The 13,512-nt window shown below is 37.6% G+C and overlaps 1 long non-coding RNA gene across 1 annotated transcript; it reads left to right on the forward strand.

Annotated features, from left to right (window-relative positions):
- Positions 1-7,472: 7,472 nt before the first annotated feature.
- Positions 7,473-13,197, forward strand: LOC142181522 (uncharacterized). Its single transcript, XR_012710175.1, has 2 exons — positions 7,473-7,749; positions 12,672-13,197. It is a non-coding gene; the product is annotated as an uncharacterized LOC142181522 (long non-coding RNA).
- The last annotated feature ends 315 nt before the right edge of the window (positions 13,198-13,512 follow it).

The raw sequence follows: 13,512 nt of genomic DNA on the forward strand, positions 1-13,512 counted from the left end.
CAATTGGGGGGGTCCTACACAAGCTTGTTTGATAAGTTAAAACATTCTGACCTGATTGAGCTGCTCCTCGGCTATACTCCGGACCCATATGCAAAAGAATTTGATCCTACTGTACGGTGCATGTACCACTCTAATGTCCAAGGGCATAGCATTGAATATTGTCGTGCTTTGAAAAGGGAAATAGAAAGAATGATTCAAGAAGGAATAATTGTGGTCCAAAGCAGTAATACCCCAAGTGTCATACGTAATCCTCTACAGGTACATGACAACACACAAATTGGTGGGATGGTTGGCAATGACGAAGGGTTGGTCAAAGGAGTCAAGGAGCCACTTGGTGAAGTTAATGATATTGAAATTGGTAATGGTCTTGGTAATATTGATGTGGAACTCAGTGGCTAAGATGCCGAGATTGGTGACTAGAAAGATGTTGTTTTCTGGCTGGCTGGGGAGGAATTCTGGTGGTTTATTTTGTTGTCATTTCTGTTGTCCGGGTTATTTCAGGGTTGTAATCCGGATATTGTCTTGTGACTCAAACCCTTCTACCCTTTTATTTTGTCTAGTTCGTTTTGTTACATCCCATACTTTATATTAGTAATAATAAGAATAATAATCAAGACTATAGACGATTAAGCCTTTTATCACTCTCTCTAGCTTATATTTGATATGGTGTTTTGAGTGGAATATTTTTGTAAAATAATTTTAAAAAAATAATTTTATATAGTTATTAATATTACTACTTTCGAATATGTTTTAAATTATACACGTAAAAAGAGAAATTTATGAGATTTTCTTTATTGTAAAGATAGAAATTGTTTTCAAGGAAAGAAGGCTATCTTTTTACCATTTTAAGAATTAAGTGTACGAAAATTTTTACTCTTTATATGAGATTAGGAAAATTAGAAGTTGAGAAAATATATGTATTTTTACATGGATATTTTAATAAAATAATTGTGTATGTATTTAATTATTTTATATGGTACCACATGACCATGATAGTAAATTATATAAAGTGTATTAAAATTGAATAGTATTTCAAGTAAGTTGAGATAATTCTTAATTATGCGGGTAATTGGCAACTACCCAAAATATTTTGGATAAAGGCAAAACGTGGCAGTAAGCCACTGTGAAGACATATGACTAAGTAGTCATATGAGCTTATGTGGCTCTATCTAAAGTAATACAAAGTTGGTCTTATTTGGACATAGATTAATAAAAGTACGATTCAATTTTAAAATGATGGGTTATTTTTTTTTCACGTCAACTTGATTATTTCTGAAGATGCTACATTGAAGCTTGTCCGTTTCCTATGTAGATTATATTCTTTTGTGTAGCCAAATTTTTGGGTCTTTCAAAATAATCTCCGTCCCTTTTTGCGTTTAACACATCGCTTGAGTTTTCCATGGAATCATTGGTAGTTAACTTTCTGTGTGTATATGTGTGTGTTTGTGAGGAGAGTGGCAAGTTCTATCGTTTTCTTGAAGGGAGCCCTCGTGAAGTTCATGTGAAAGTATGGTAATACAAAAGAGATCTAAAAAAAAAAAAAAAGACCTTTTTATGATAGTAACGGGTCACTTGCTGCTTAGCCACTACAACAACTAGTTTCTCCTCTTGATTCAAGTATGTTAAGGCTATCCATTCTTTTCTTTTGGCATGATCCGTACGATGCTAACAAAACAAGCAAATAAAAATTTTTCATAAATTATTATATTTGTAGAAATGCTAGAGATGCGTATATTCTTGTTTTTCCATAAGTCTTATTATTCTATCATCTGTTCATGGGTCTCAAAAATACGTAAGTTGGTAAAATTTATTTCATGATATTAATTAGAGACATAATAGTTTTATGACGTACCGAGAGATTTTATTAACGTATTTCATATGCATTTCATGCATTTATACATGCATGTTGACCTATGACCAGATGGCGTTATATACGCGTATATATATGTATATATATGTATATGGGATATGGGAAAGGTTATGGCGTTATATACGCACCACCACCTGATCAGCTGGTATACGATGATAATGTTGCCCACAATGGCTAAAATATGACTCGGACTGTATATATATATATATGTATATGTATATATATATATATATATATATATATATATGGGAAAAGGTTACAGTGTTATATACGCACCACCACTTGATCAGCTGGTATACGTTGATGATTCTGCCCACAATGGCTGAGATAATATGATGGGATGCCCTCAAAGGCTTGATGATATTATGTACGTACAGACCTATGCATTACATGACATTTACACGCACATGCATGACATTATAAATATTTCACAATTTACAGAGCTATCCAGACTTACAGGTTGAGTCATTTACTCCTAGTTTCTTCCATGTCCTTTATATACCTATTTACATGTTTTACATACTCGGTACATTATTCGTATTGACGGCCTTTTGTTGGGGACATTGCATTCATGCTTGCAGGTATAGATAACCATATTGACGAGCTCTCATAGTAGACGAGGTTTGCATTCAGGGAAGGATCGGTAAGACTCCACCTTATTCGGAGTGCAACCGAGTCTATGATTCATCGTGTCAGAGTTTTGCTACAGACGTATGGGTAAGCCGGTGCCCTGTCATGTTTTGATGTCTAATACTCGTAGAGGCTTTGTAGACAGAGGTTCACTTTGTACAGTATGTCAAAGGCCTTGACGGCCCATATGTATTCATGTTTTAAGAACGATAGTTTATTAATAGAGTGTTTTCCCACTTACAGTTGTATCTTATGAATTGTGGCCATGTTGGTCCATGATAGTAATAAAGAAAATAAATGAGCTACAGAATAGTTCGCTCGGGCCAGTACGGCACCGGGTGCCAGCCACGCCTCCCCAGGTTTGGGGTGTGACACGTTTAGTCGTAGTAACTCGTTTAGTGTAATCTAGGTTTGTTCCAGGGTTGTAACCTTAGTTTAGTTTGCTTGTTTCATTGTTCATACCCTATCACCGTCTGTCCACTGCAATTTTCTATTTTCTGTTATTTCTAGCCATTTTTTTTGTTTAGTCCTCTTTTCCTTTTATAGTTCTTTTCCTGGTGATTCTAGTGACATGACATGCACGAGTAATTCCCAGCCTAGTTTTAAAAGTAGTTTAATTATGAAGCAATGCAATAATTTTAAAGATGATAGGGACGTTTGAGGGAAATATGTACAGATTTGGATATTTTGAGATTATTTAAATCCCGAACTATGTGAAATTGGGGCAAATAATTTGGGAAATTAATAGGATGACAAGAATTCGTTAAAGGAGAGTGCATCCGAGACAATTTAAAGCAAGCAGTTTTGAGTTCAAGTGTACCTCAAGTAACAATATATAGCCAAGGGAGTTTGCTTTGAACAGACGGAGGGTATCCATCATGAAGAAGAAATCATCCAATGAGAATTTTGTACTTGATAAGGCACTAAAAAAAAAGTGGAAAGCATATCAGTGATATCAATGCCGAAGCTGCAAAAGAAATGTTGTGCATGATCTTCCTTTTTCATTCTCAAGTTGCATGTGTTGTACTTGGCATTTTTAAAGATTGGGATGCCCTCTTTCAGCTACCCAAACACTTATACTATTCGATACCCTTTTGAGCCTGTATTGATTTTTTTGACCTCTCCTCTTTTGGAATCAAGTTAGAGTCAGACGAAAAAAAAAGAGTTCATGACCCCATAGGTTATCATTCCAAAAGGAAAATTCAAAAAAAGAAGAGAAAAATAGAGATAAAGAAAAAAAGAAGGAAAAAAAAGAGAAAAAGAAAAAAGAAGAAGAAGGAAAAAGAAAAAAGAAACAAAGAAGAGAAAAAGACAAATAGTAACAAAAAGTAGTCTTGTGAGCTACGTTCGACCTGATTCTTGTCACCACAAGATACGTAGGCAGCCTTACGGTTCAGTCATACCAAATAAAATATTTCATAATCCCATGAAGTCGAGAGTGAGATAATCTTTCTTAGAAATTCCATCTCAAAAAGGAAAAGAAAAAAAATCAAATTCCTTGTTTTAGAAATTGGGGCAAAGTTTTTAGAATGGATTCCAAAAGTTGTAAATAAATTAACCTCATTATCTTAGTTATTTTGAGCCTTTATGATATCCTTTCTTTCTAACCCTGTCCAAAAGCCACATCAGAGTCCAGAAAAGACCTCCCAGATAATCTTTGAGAGTGTTGAGTTTAGACATGCCAAGAGTATATGATATTTTTACCATGGTTAATGTCTTGCCATCTGTAGAATCAGAGAAAATAAAAATAAAAAGAACAAAAAGAGAGAGTCTTATCGGTGAAAACCTTCATAGGCACCATAAGACGATGGTAAGTTGAGAGAAAGAACAAAATAAGAGAGGCTTGATGGTGAAAACCCTTCGGACACTACAAGTCGAATAAGGATCGTGAATCAGATTGGATAATCGGAGTATTGAAGCCCAGTTTCACGGTTTAGGGGTATAACAAGAGTTGAACATCAGACTTGCTTGACAGATTAGGCCACTTAATCCAAAGGTGCATGTCATGGTCATTAGAGTTGGTATTCACATCTGATAAGTTTCTATTTTGTAGTTTTCTTGTCAGGAATCATCTCTTTCCATTGTCCTTTACTCTATTCATTTTTGTTTTGTTTGTTCCTCTCCTTGAGTCTGTTTGGTCAAAACAAGTGAGAAATGACTACAAAATTTGATACCAGCTTTCCAATTGCACAAAACGGATCTGGCTAGCACATCAAAGTGGCATAAGTCAGGGAAGAATAGCAAGCGCACTGAGTTGGTAACCATCAAAGTGCTTTGGGATTCATGTGAAATACAAAGGGTCAGTATATGTCAAGTCATGAGCGCAATGCAACAGATAAAGGGTATTGGGTTTGAACGGATCAGAGGTATTTTCTGTGATAAAGGTGACAGAGAAAGTGGTTAGTCAATAAACAAGCAAGGTCTTTCGGGTTGAAATTAAAGTTATCATGGGAAGTGAAGGAGCAATCGCCCTCAAAGTCAAGGCCACAAACCAACCACCATATTTATAAACTCACAAGTTTTCTTTGTTTGAAACAGGGACGAAAATTGTGTCCAAATAAAAGCTTGGAAGTTTGATTTTTTCAAGTGTCGTGCCCAAATTCTGTCAGCACAAAGGCGGTTCGAGAAGGGGAAAGAAAATTTGTTCGATCTGCAGGAACCCTCCATAAGGCAAAGCATGGTTTAGGGGCAAGGAATTTTGTTCGTTCTGCAGAGATCCTCTAGGAAGAGAGCATAGCTCAGGCAAGTTCATTCTCGGCTTTCCAGGACCCTCTTGGATAATGAAATTTAATTTTTTTAAAAAAAATCAGGGCCCTCCTGGATAATGGGATTTGATTTTAAAAGTTCTCAGGACCCTCCTGGATAATGGGACCTAGTTAAATTTCAAGACCTTCACAAATAACAAGAAATAGCGTAAGTTCTACCTTTAGGAAATATAATTCGGCTTTAAAGTTGTCACTCTTAAGATGAGATTTAATTTAAAGTTTTTAGGACCCTCCTGGATAATGGGATTTAGCTTTTAAATTCTTAGAGCTTTTGGGTAACATGATTCGATTAACACTCACAGATGTGCCCAAATACCAAACTGGGGCAGAAAAGTTTCTTTTGTTTTGTCTGTTTTGTTGAAATCAGGTGCTCGCCTGGAGAACAAGGGAATACAGTTCAAGTTTTGGAAATCAGGCGCCCACCTGGAGAACAAGGGAATACGGTTTAAGTTTTGGCAATCAGGCGCCCACCTGGAGAACAAGGGAATACGATTCAAGTTTTGGCAATCAGGCGCCCACCTGGAGAACAATGGCAGGTGCCCACTTGGAAAATAAGGGAATACAGTTCAAGTTTTGGCAATCAGGCGCCCACCTGGAGAACAAAGGAATACAGTTCAAGTTTCGGCAATCAGGCGCCCACCTAGAGAACAAGGGAATACAGTTCAAGTTTTGGCAATCAGGCGCCCACCTGGAGAACAAGGGAATATAGTTCAAGTTTTGGCAATCAGGCGCCCACCTGGAGAACAAGGGAATATAGTTTAAGTTTTGGCAATCAGGCCCCCACCTGGAGAACAAGGGAATATAGTTCAAGTTTCGATAATCAGGCGCCCACCTGGAGAACAAGAGAATACAGTTCAAGTTTTGGCAATCAGGCGACCACCTGGAGAACAAGGGAATACAGTTCAAGTTTTGGCAATCAGGTGCCCACCTGGAGAACAAGGGAATACAATTCAAGTTTTTGGCAATTAGGCGCCCACCTGGAGAACAAGGGAATACAGTTCATGTTTTAACAATCAAGCGCCCACCTGGAGAACAAAGGAAGTCATTTCAAAATTCAATTCAAGTTGGAAGTAGCATAAGCTTGCAGCAAGAATGCGAGTCAACAGTCCGAGATGATCAATAGAAGTTAGTCACAATCCAGAATTAAAAAAAGAGAGAGAAAGAAGTGAATCCAAAATGCAGAAGTAGAGAAAGATGTGAACTGCTCAAGACATGGCTGAAATCACAAGTATGGTGTGTCCAGTTTTGATTCAAAGAAGTCGCGGAAGAATGAATCAGCACCTGCAGCTAGCAACCATCAAGGTTCAAATCTAAAGTTTGCATGAAGGACATTCAAGACTCAAGATCAAGCTTCAGAAGACTTATAGTTAAGAATCTTATAACTCATAGTGGACAGGCTTAGTTAGTCTTTTTCATTTTTTTGATTTTGATGTAATAACAGGATCGCAGACCGGAACCTAGACGGAACGGCACCTCGATCGGCTCTCCACCTCAGTACACTCCATCACTGTTCCTACTTCTGAACTACACGTGGCATGATTATTTTATAGCCAAGGATATGTAGGCAACTCAGATACCAAGGCTCGGTCACATCCTTCTTTCTCTTAGTTTTTGATCTCCCTAAATAAGGGTCGGGACAAAAAACCTGTCTAGTCGTTCTTTGTCTGAAAATACTTCATATTTCCAGTCAAAGAGGGGCAGCTGTAGACATGTGATTTTTGACCCTCCCCGAGATTTCACCCATTTTTAGCGTAAAATATCTAGTTTAGGCCTAATATCGATATTTCAATTAGGTTCGACTCTTTTACTTTATTATATCAAAAAATAAAAATTACAAAAATATTTCTTCTTTTTAGTTGCTTTTAATTTATATACCTTTCGTAAAACTAAAAAAATACAAAAAATAGTACCTTATTTTTATTTTAATATGATATTTGAAAATACAAAAAAAAATAGGTTTGTCTTAACGATTAGTCTTATTTTAATAGTTATTTTACTTATGTAGGATTAATTAATAAATGAGGTCGTATTTTTAGTCTTGTTCACGGAGAAAGAATAAAATTTGGTCTCAAACAACCCATTTTTAAGCTTAATTTTTGGACCTAGCCCATAATTTCCAAGACCATAATTCCTAGGCCCATACCCCCTAACCTAAATAAAGCCTAATGCCTAAAACCTTAAAAAAGGAAGCAATCCGCCGTTTTTGGACTTGGACAGACCCTCTCCCCCATGAGATTTCATCTTCTTCTTTACAAAAAAACCCTAGACAACCAAACACCAACCAAGCTCATTCACCTGACACCAAACGACCCTTCCCCATCTCCTTCACACCGGCGACACTCCATCCCAGCAGCGCCGTACAACAACAGCCACTAAGGACCCTCAGCCGCCGACACACACACACAGTCGCCGCTGGACAGAGAATCGGCAAACACCATAGCCATCGATGCTTCTGTTTTTCAATGTAAAAGGAAGAATCCTAAGGTTCATTTCTATCCATTTTTTTCTGTTTCTTTGGCTTGTCTTCTAGGAGTTGATTGTGCTTGTTTGCAATTCATGCCAATATTATATTTTGAGATGATTTTTAAATGTTCATTTCAGATTTGCTTGGCTAATGTTCTGTTACTTTTTTCAATTATTTTAATTTCTTGTTTCATGAAAGAAGATGTGATATTAAGTTTGCTTGTCTTAGGCGCATTAATTAAGTAAATTGTCATAGCTACGGGTATTGTTCCCATGACGTAGTTGTGATGCCTAATTTCTAAATCCGGGGGTACATTTATATGACCCGGCCATAATTTAATCTTATTAATAAAATAAACATGTTGTGGATCGTGGGTACGGTTCCCGTGACATGATTCACAATGTGTAATCAAATAATTAGTTGTATAACAATTGGATTATTAAAAGCGATTTAAAAGGGATAAAATGCACATAGGTTTCAAAAGATGTTTTAAAATCAGATAAATAGGCCAATAATAATAGTTGAGCGACCGTGCTAACACCACGGAACCCGGGAATGCCTAACACCTTCTCTGAGGTTAACAAAAATCCTTACCCGAATTTTTGTGTTCGCAGACTGTAAAACAGAGTCAATCTTTCCTAGATTCAGAATTTAAACTGGTGATTTGGGACTCCATAAATTATCCCAAGTGGCGACTCTGAATTTTAAATAAAATAATCATATTTCGATTGTTACTTAAATTGGAAAAACCTCCCTTATACCCCTTCCGGGGGTAGTAAAAAGGAGGTGTGACAAGACCTACCACCCCGATAGAGGTTCATAGCTTTCTAGGCTTCGCAGGATGCTAACGGAGGTTCGTAGAGGGTTTTTCTTCTCTTTCAGCACCATTAATGAGTTGACACATAAAGCAACTAAGTTTTAGTGGACAGAGGCCTATAACCATAGTTTCCAAGAGCTTAAGGACAGGTTGACCTCAGCGCCAGTTCTAGCACTTCCATAGGGTCCAGATGGTTATGCCATGTATTGCGATGCCTCAGGTATTCGGTTAGGATGTGTCCTGATGCAACATGGGAAGGTAATTGCATATGCTTCAAGGCAGTTAAGGAAGCACGAATGGAATTATCCGACCCACTACCTCGAGTTAGCTACGGTTATCCATGCACTTAAGATATGGTGACATTATTTATATGGTGTTCATGTTGATGTATTCACAGATCATAAAAGCCTGCAATATATCTTCAAGCAAAAGAATTTAATTTGCGACAGAGATGATGGATTCAGTTATTAAAAGATTACGATGTTAACATTCTCTACCATCCAAGGAAAGCTAATGTTGTAGCAGATGCCTTAAGTCGTCGATATATGGGTAGCTTAGCACATGTAGAGGCCGAAAAAAGACAATTCACTAGAGAGATTCTTCAATTGGCTTATTTGGGAGTTCGGTTCGTAGACTCTAGCAATGGTGGAGTTGTACTCCAAAATACTGCAAAATCATCTCTCATAGCTGAAGTAAATGAGAGGCAGTACGAGGACCCAGAGTTGGTCGAGTTGAGAGAACGAGTTCCGTAGCAGAAGAAGTCGTTTTTAAAACTCAAGGGAGATGGGGTTCTCAGATATAGGGGTCATTTGTGTGTTCCAGATATAGCAGGGCTACGAGACAGGATTATGTCAGAGGCACATTATTCGTGGTACTCCATTCACCCAGGGTCAACGAAGATGCATCATGACATTAAGGATATGTATTGGCAGAACAATATGAAGAAGAACATTGTTGAGTATGTCGCCCAATGCCCTAGTTTCCAGCATGTAAAGATAGAGCACCAGAAGCCCGGAGGGATAATGTAGGCTATAGAGATCACAACATGGAAATGGGAGGCGATAAACATGGACTTTATCACGGGTTTACCTCGTTCTCATCGTAAATTCGATTCCATATAGGTGATAGTCGATAGGCTCATGAAATCAGCTAATTTCCTACCGGTCAGATCTACATATACATCAGAAGATTATGCAAAATTATATATTAAGGAGATAGTATGACTACATGGAGTACCAGTATCTATTATATCTGACCGTGGGGCCCAGTTTATAGCATATTTTTGGAGGTCATTTCAGAGAGGTCTAGGAACTCAGGTGAATCTCAGCACAGCTTTTCATCCACATACTGATGGACAAGCCGAGCGCATAATTCAGACGCTCGAGGATATGTTACGAGCATGTGTATTGAATTTTAAAAGAAGTTGGGATGAACATCTACCTCTTATCGAGTTTGTATATAATAACAGTTACCACTCCAGTATCTAGATGGCCTCGTACAAGGCTTTGTATGGGTATACGTGTAGATATTCTATAGGGTGGTTTGATGTTGGAGAATCTGGGTTACATGGGCCGGACGTGGTTCAGCAGGCCATAGAAAAAGTAACGCCTATCCGAGAGCAACCATTGACATCTCAGATTCGTTAGAAGTCATATTCTATCGTGCGACACTGAGATTTAGAGTTCGGGGTTAATGATTGGATATTCTTAAAGGTGTCACCTACAAAGGATGTGATTAGTTTGGCAAGAAAGGCAAATTTAGCCCACAGTATATTGGGCCTTATAGGATCATTCGGAGAGTGGGCCAAGTAGCTTATGAGTTAGAATTACCCTCAAAATTGGAGTCTATTCATCCGGATTTTCATGCATCTATGTTCCGGAAGTACATTGGTGATCCTACCCGAGTGGTGCCCACAGATGATGTACATATTACAGAGGACTTGTCATACGAGGAAATTCTGGTTTCCATCCTAGACCGACAAATCCGCAAGCTACGGAATAAGAAAATTGCCTCCGTGAAGGTTTTATGGTGGAGCAAGAATGTGGAAGAGATGACTTGGGAAGCAGAGGAACAAATGAAGTCTAAATACCCATACCTATTTCAAACTGAAGATATGGATCGAGGTAGGATACCTTAGCACAGCTCTATTCAGGCCAGTAAGTCATCAGGTAAGTTCTTATTTTGACTCTGAGAATTTATAATGGATAGTTGTGTAAAGCCAAGTGTTGCTATTTATAGACAGTGGCCATGTGTGGCATGTATAGTATGTTTTCTGGCTGCGTACAGGTTGGTTTGAGTCTAGTGTATGGAAGAGACTCCGGCAAAAAATTTCTCAAAGTATCTAAGAGTAGACATTCGAGGACGAATGTTTCCAAGGGGGAAAGAATGTAATATCTCGCATTTTTCATACGTTAAAGTTTCGTCTTCAGCTAATTTACATAGACTTGGGGATGAGATTATCTTGAGGTTAGCATATTTATGTTATTTATAACAAGCAATAAGTAAGTATCATGAAGGATAAAAGGGTACACGAATTAAAAAAAAATGAGTTTCGTTGAAGGTTGTCAATTTGGGATAAACTACGGGCCGAGCGATAATACCCGATATTTATGGACTAGTACCATACAAGGTAGCATATGACCATGTTAGTATGATGTATAAAGTGTATCACAAATAAGTAGAATTTTAAGTAATTTAAGACAATTTTTAATTATGCGGGTAAATGGTTAATTACCGGGTAACGAAACATTACCTAATTACCTAATAAGTAGATAAAGATTACATTTTCCCCCCATCCCCACGTGGCAGTAAGCCACATCCTAAAGAAATGACTAAGAGTCATTTCTTATGAGGTGGCATAAGGTGTAGGTTACACATTCATTTCAATTCCAAGAATTTCCAAAACAAGACTATAATCAAGGTTGAGAACGTGAGCCATTTTGATAACTCTTCAAATTTCCATTCTAAAAAACACTCCAAATCAGACTTTATACCTTAAGCAATGTGATTTCTACAATTTCAACAATTGCAGCGAGAATTTTTAGAGTTTTAGCAACGGAGAAATTTTGCGGTTCTAAAGAAGTACGGTGTAATTTTTTCCAAGAATATCATACGGATTTTTCCCTACTCCCGGTATGTTAAGACTAAGTATTTCCTTCATTTTGGCATGATATTGTCATTACATAAGTTTGATAACGAGGCATAAAGAAAAATTCATATCCCAGAATTTACGTATATTTTGCTAGTCTCACAAGGTACAATATTTTTTTTATTGGGACTTCATATTTATTTAAGTATTTCTTTCTTCTAGTCAAGAGAGTAGAGAGTCTATATATATACAGTATCATAGTATTTTCATTACCATCAAGCTATAATCGATGGGCAGGCCCCTATTGGGAAGCCTTTGATCAGATGGTAAGTTATATACCGAGCCTACTATGGTCGAGCGCCTATGAGCGAACCCAGTTGGTCGAGATACAAGCCTAGAATGTCCAAGCGCCTATGATCGGGTCTACTATGGCAGAGCAGTTATATATATATATATATATATATATATATACACCGAGCCTTATAAGGCCAAACAACTATTTTACTTACTATGTTGAGAGAGTTGAGTCAGTGTCAGCAGGTAAGCATATGTTCAGATTATAAGTTCAGTTTCAGCTTTGTGTATATTTCCTTACATTGATGTCCCTTTCTAGCACGATGCATTTCATGCGTGCAGGTTTAGACAGACAGACGGGTAGACTTCCTTAGTAGGTGTTGCCCGAGTTCAGCTTTATTGGTAAGCACCCCGTTCTTCGGAGATGTCGGGTCTAGAAGTTTTGTGTAACTCTTGTGTATGTATGTAGATAGGTTATGGGTAGGTCGGGGCCCTGTTCTGATCATAGTACATCCATCAGTAGAGGCTTGTAGTCATATCTTGTCAGTTAGTGCAATATGTTGGGCTTATAGGCCCTCTGTGTGTGTTTTGTTGGCTTGTCAGTTGTAGTAGTTATGACAAACTTACCGGCTGATAGTAGGTTATATAGTTGATATTTACACCTTAATATGACCATACTTTGTTGTTGTTTTATAGATAAATTGCCAACAAAATGCTCTAAATAGTGTTCTTTTGTTTAGCAGAGAATATTATATGAGAGGAAGCAACATGGAGTGTTTTGGAGGCGATAATGTGAAGAAAAACGCCCACTTGATAAGTACCCGAACACAAAGAAGCATAAATGGCCTGGGCAAGAAGGCCACCGCGACCGCGGTAGATTAACAACGTAAGGCAGAAAGGTCAGCATTCACCGCGGTCGACCGCGGTTGGCCGCGACCGCGGTGCACTATTCACGCTACTGGAAAGTTTGAGGACCAAAGTGTAAAATTGGGGAAACTTTTGTAAACCCTTATATGCTTTAGAAACTCGCCCAAGATTGTGCTAAGCTGATTTTAGACTACTTTGGGAGGCAAGAACAAGAGTGAGAAGATCAACCAAATATTAGAGTTTTTCTATCTCTTTTTAATTCTTGCAATTTTACATTATGAACAATTTAGTAGTCTTCTCTTATTTTGTTATGAGTAGCTAAATACTTATCTAGGGTTGATGGAACCAATTGTTGGTTGAAGTTTTGACTCAAGTTGTTATATTCGAGCCGGATTTATGATATGATTGTTCAACTACGTTTTGTATGGTGATTAATTGAATGGGCCCTTGATTAATCGTATCTAATTACCTTATATTGCTTGAGAGAGAATATTAGGTTAGATAGCTGTTGAACAACACCACTTTTGGGTAATTGAAAAGATTCATTACGTGAACTTAAAAGTAAGTTTAGAGATAACAAAACTTTGGTGGGATAATTTAGAGTTGCATAACTATTGTTAGCTAGAGTAGTTTGAGAGAATGCTCTAGTAAATTATTGTAGTTGATCGAGAGATAATTACGATAACCCATAACTCTTAATCCTCATAGAGTATTACG

The sequence above is a fragment of the Nicotiana tabacum genome, chromosome 6 (genome assembly GCF_000715075.1).
Source record: "Nicotiana tabacum cultivar K326 chromosome 6, ASM71507v2, whole genome shotgun sequence".
NCBI classification, from domain to species: domain Eukaryota; kingdom Viridiplantae; phylum Streptophyta; class Magnoliopsida; order Solanales; family Solanaceae; genus Nicotiana; species Nicotiana tabacum.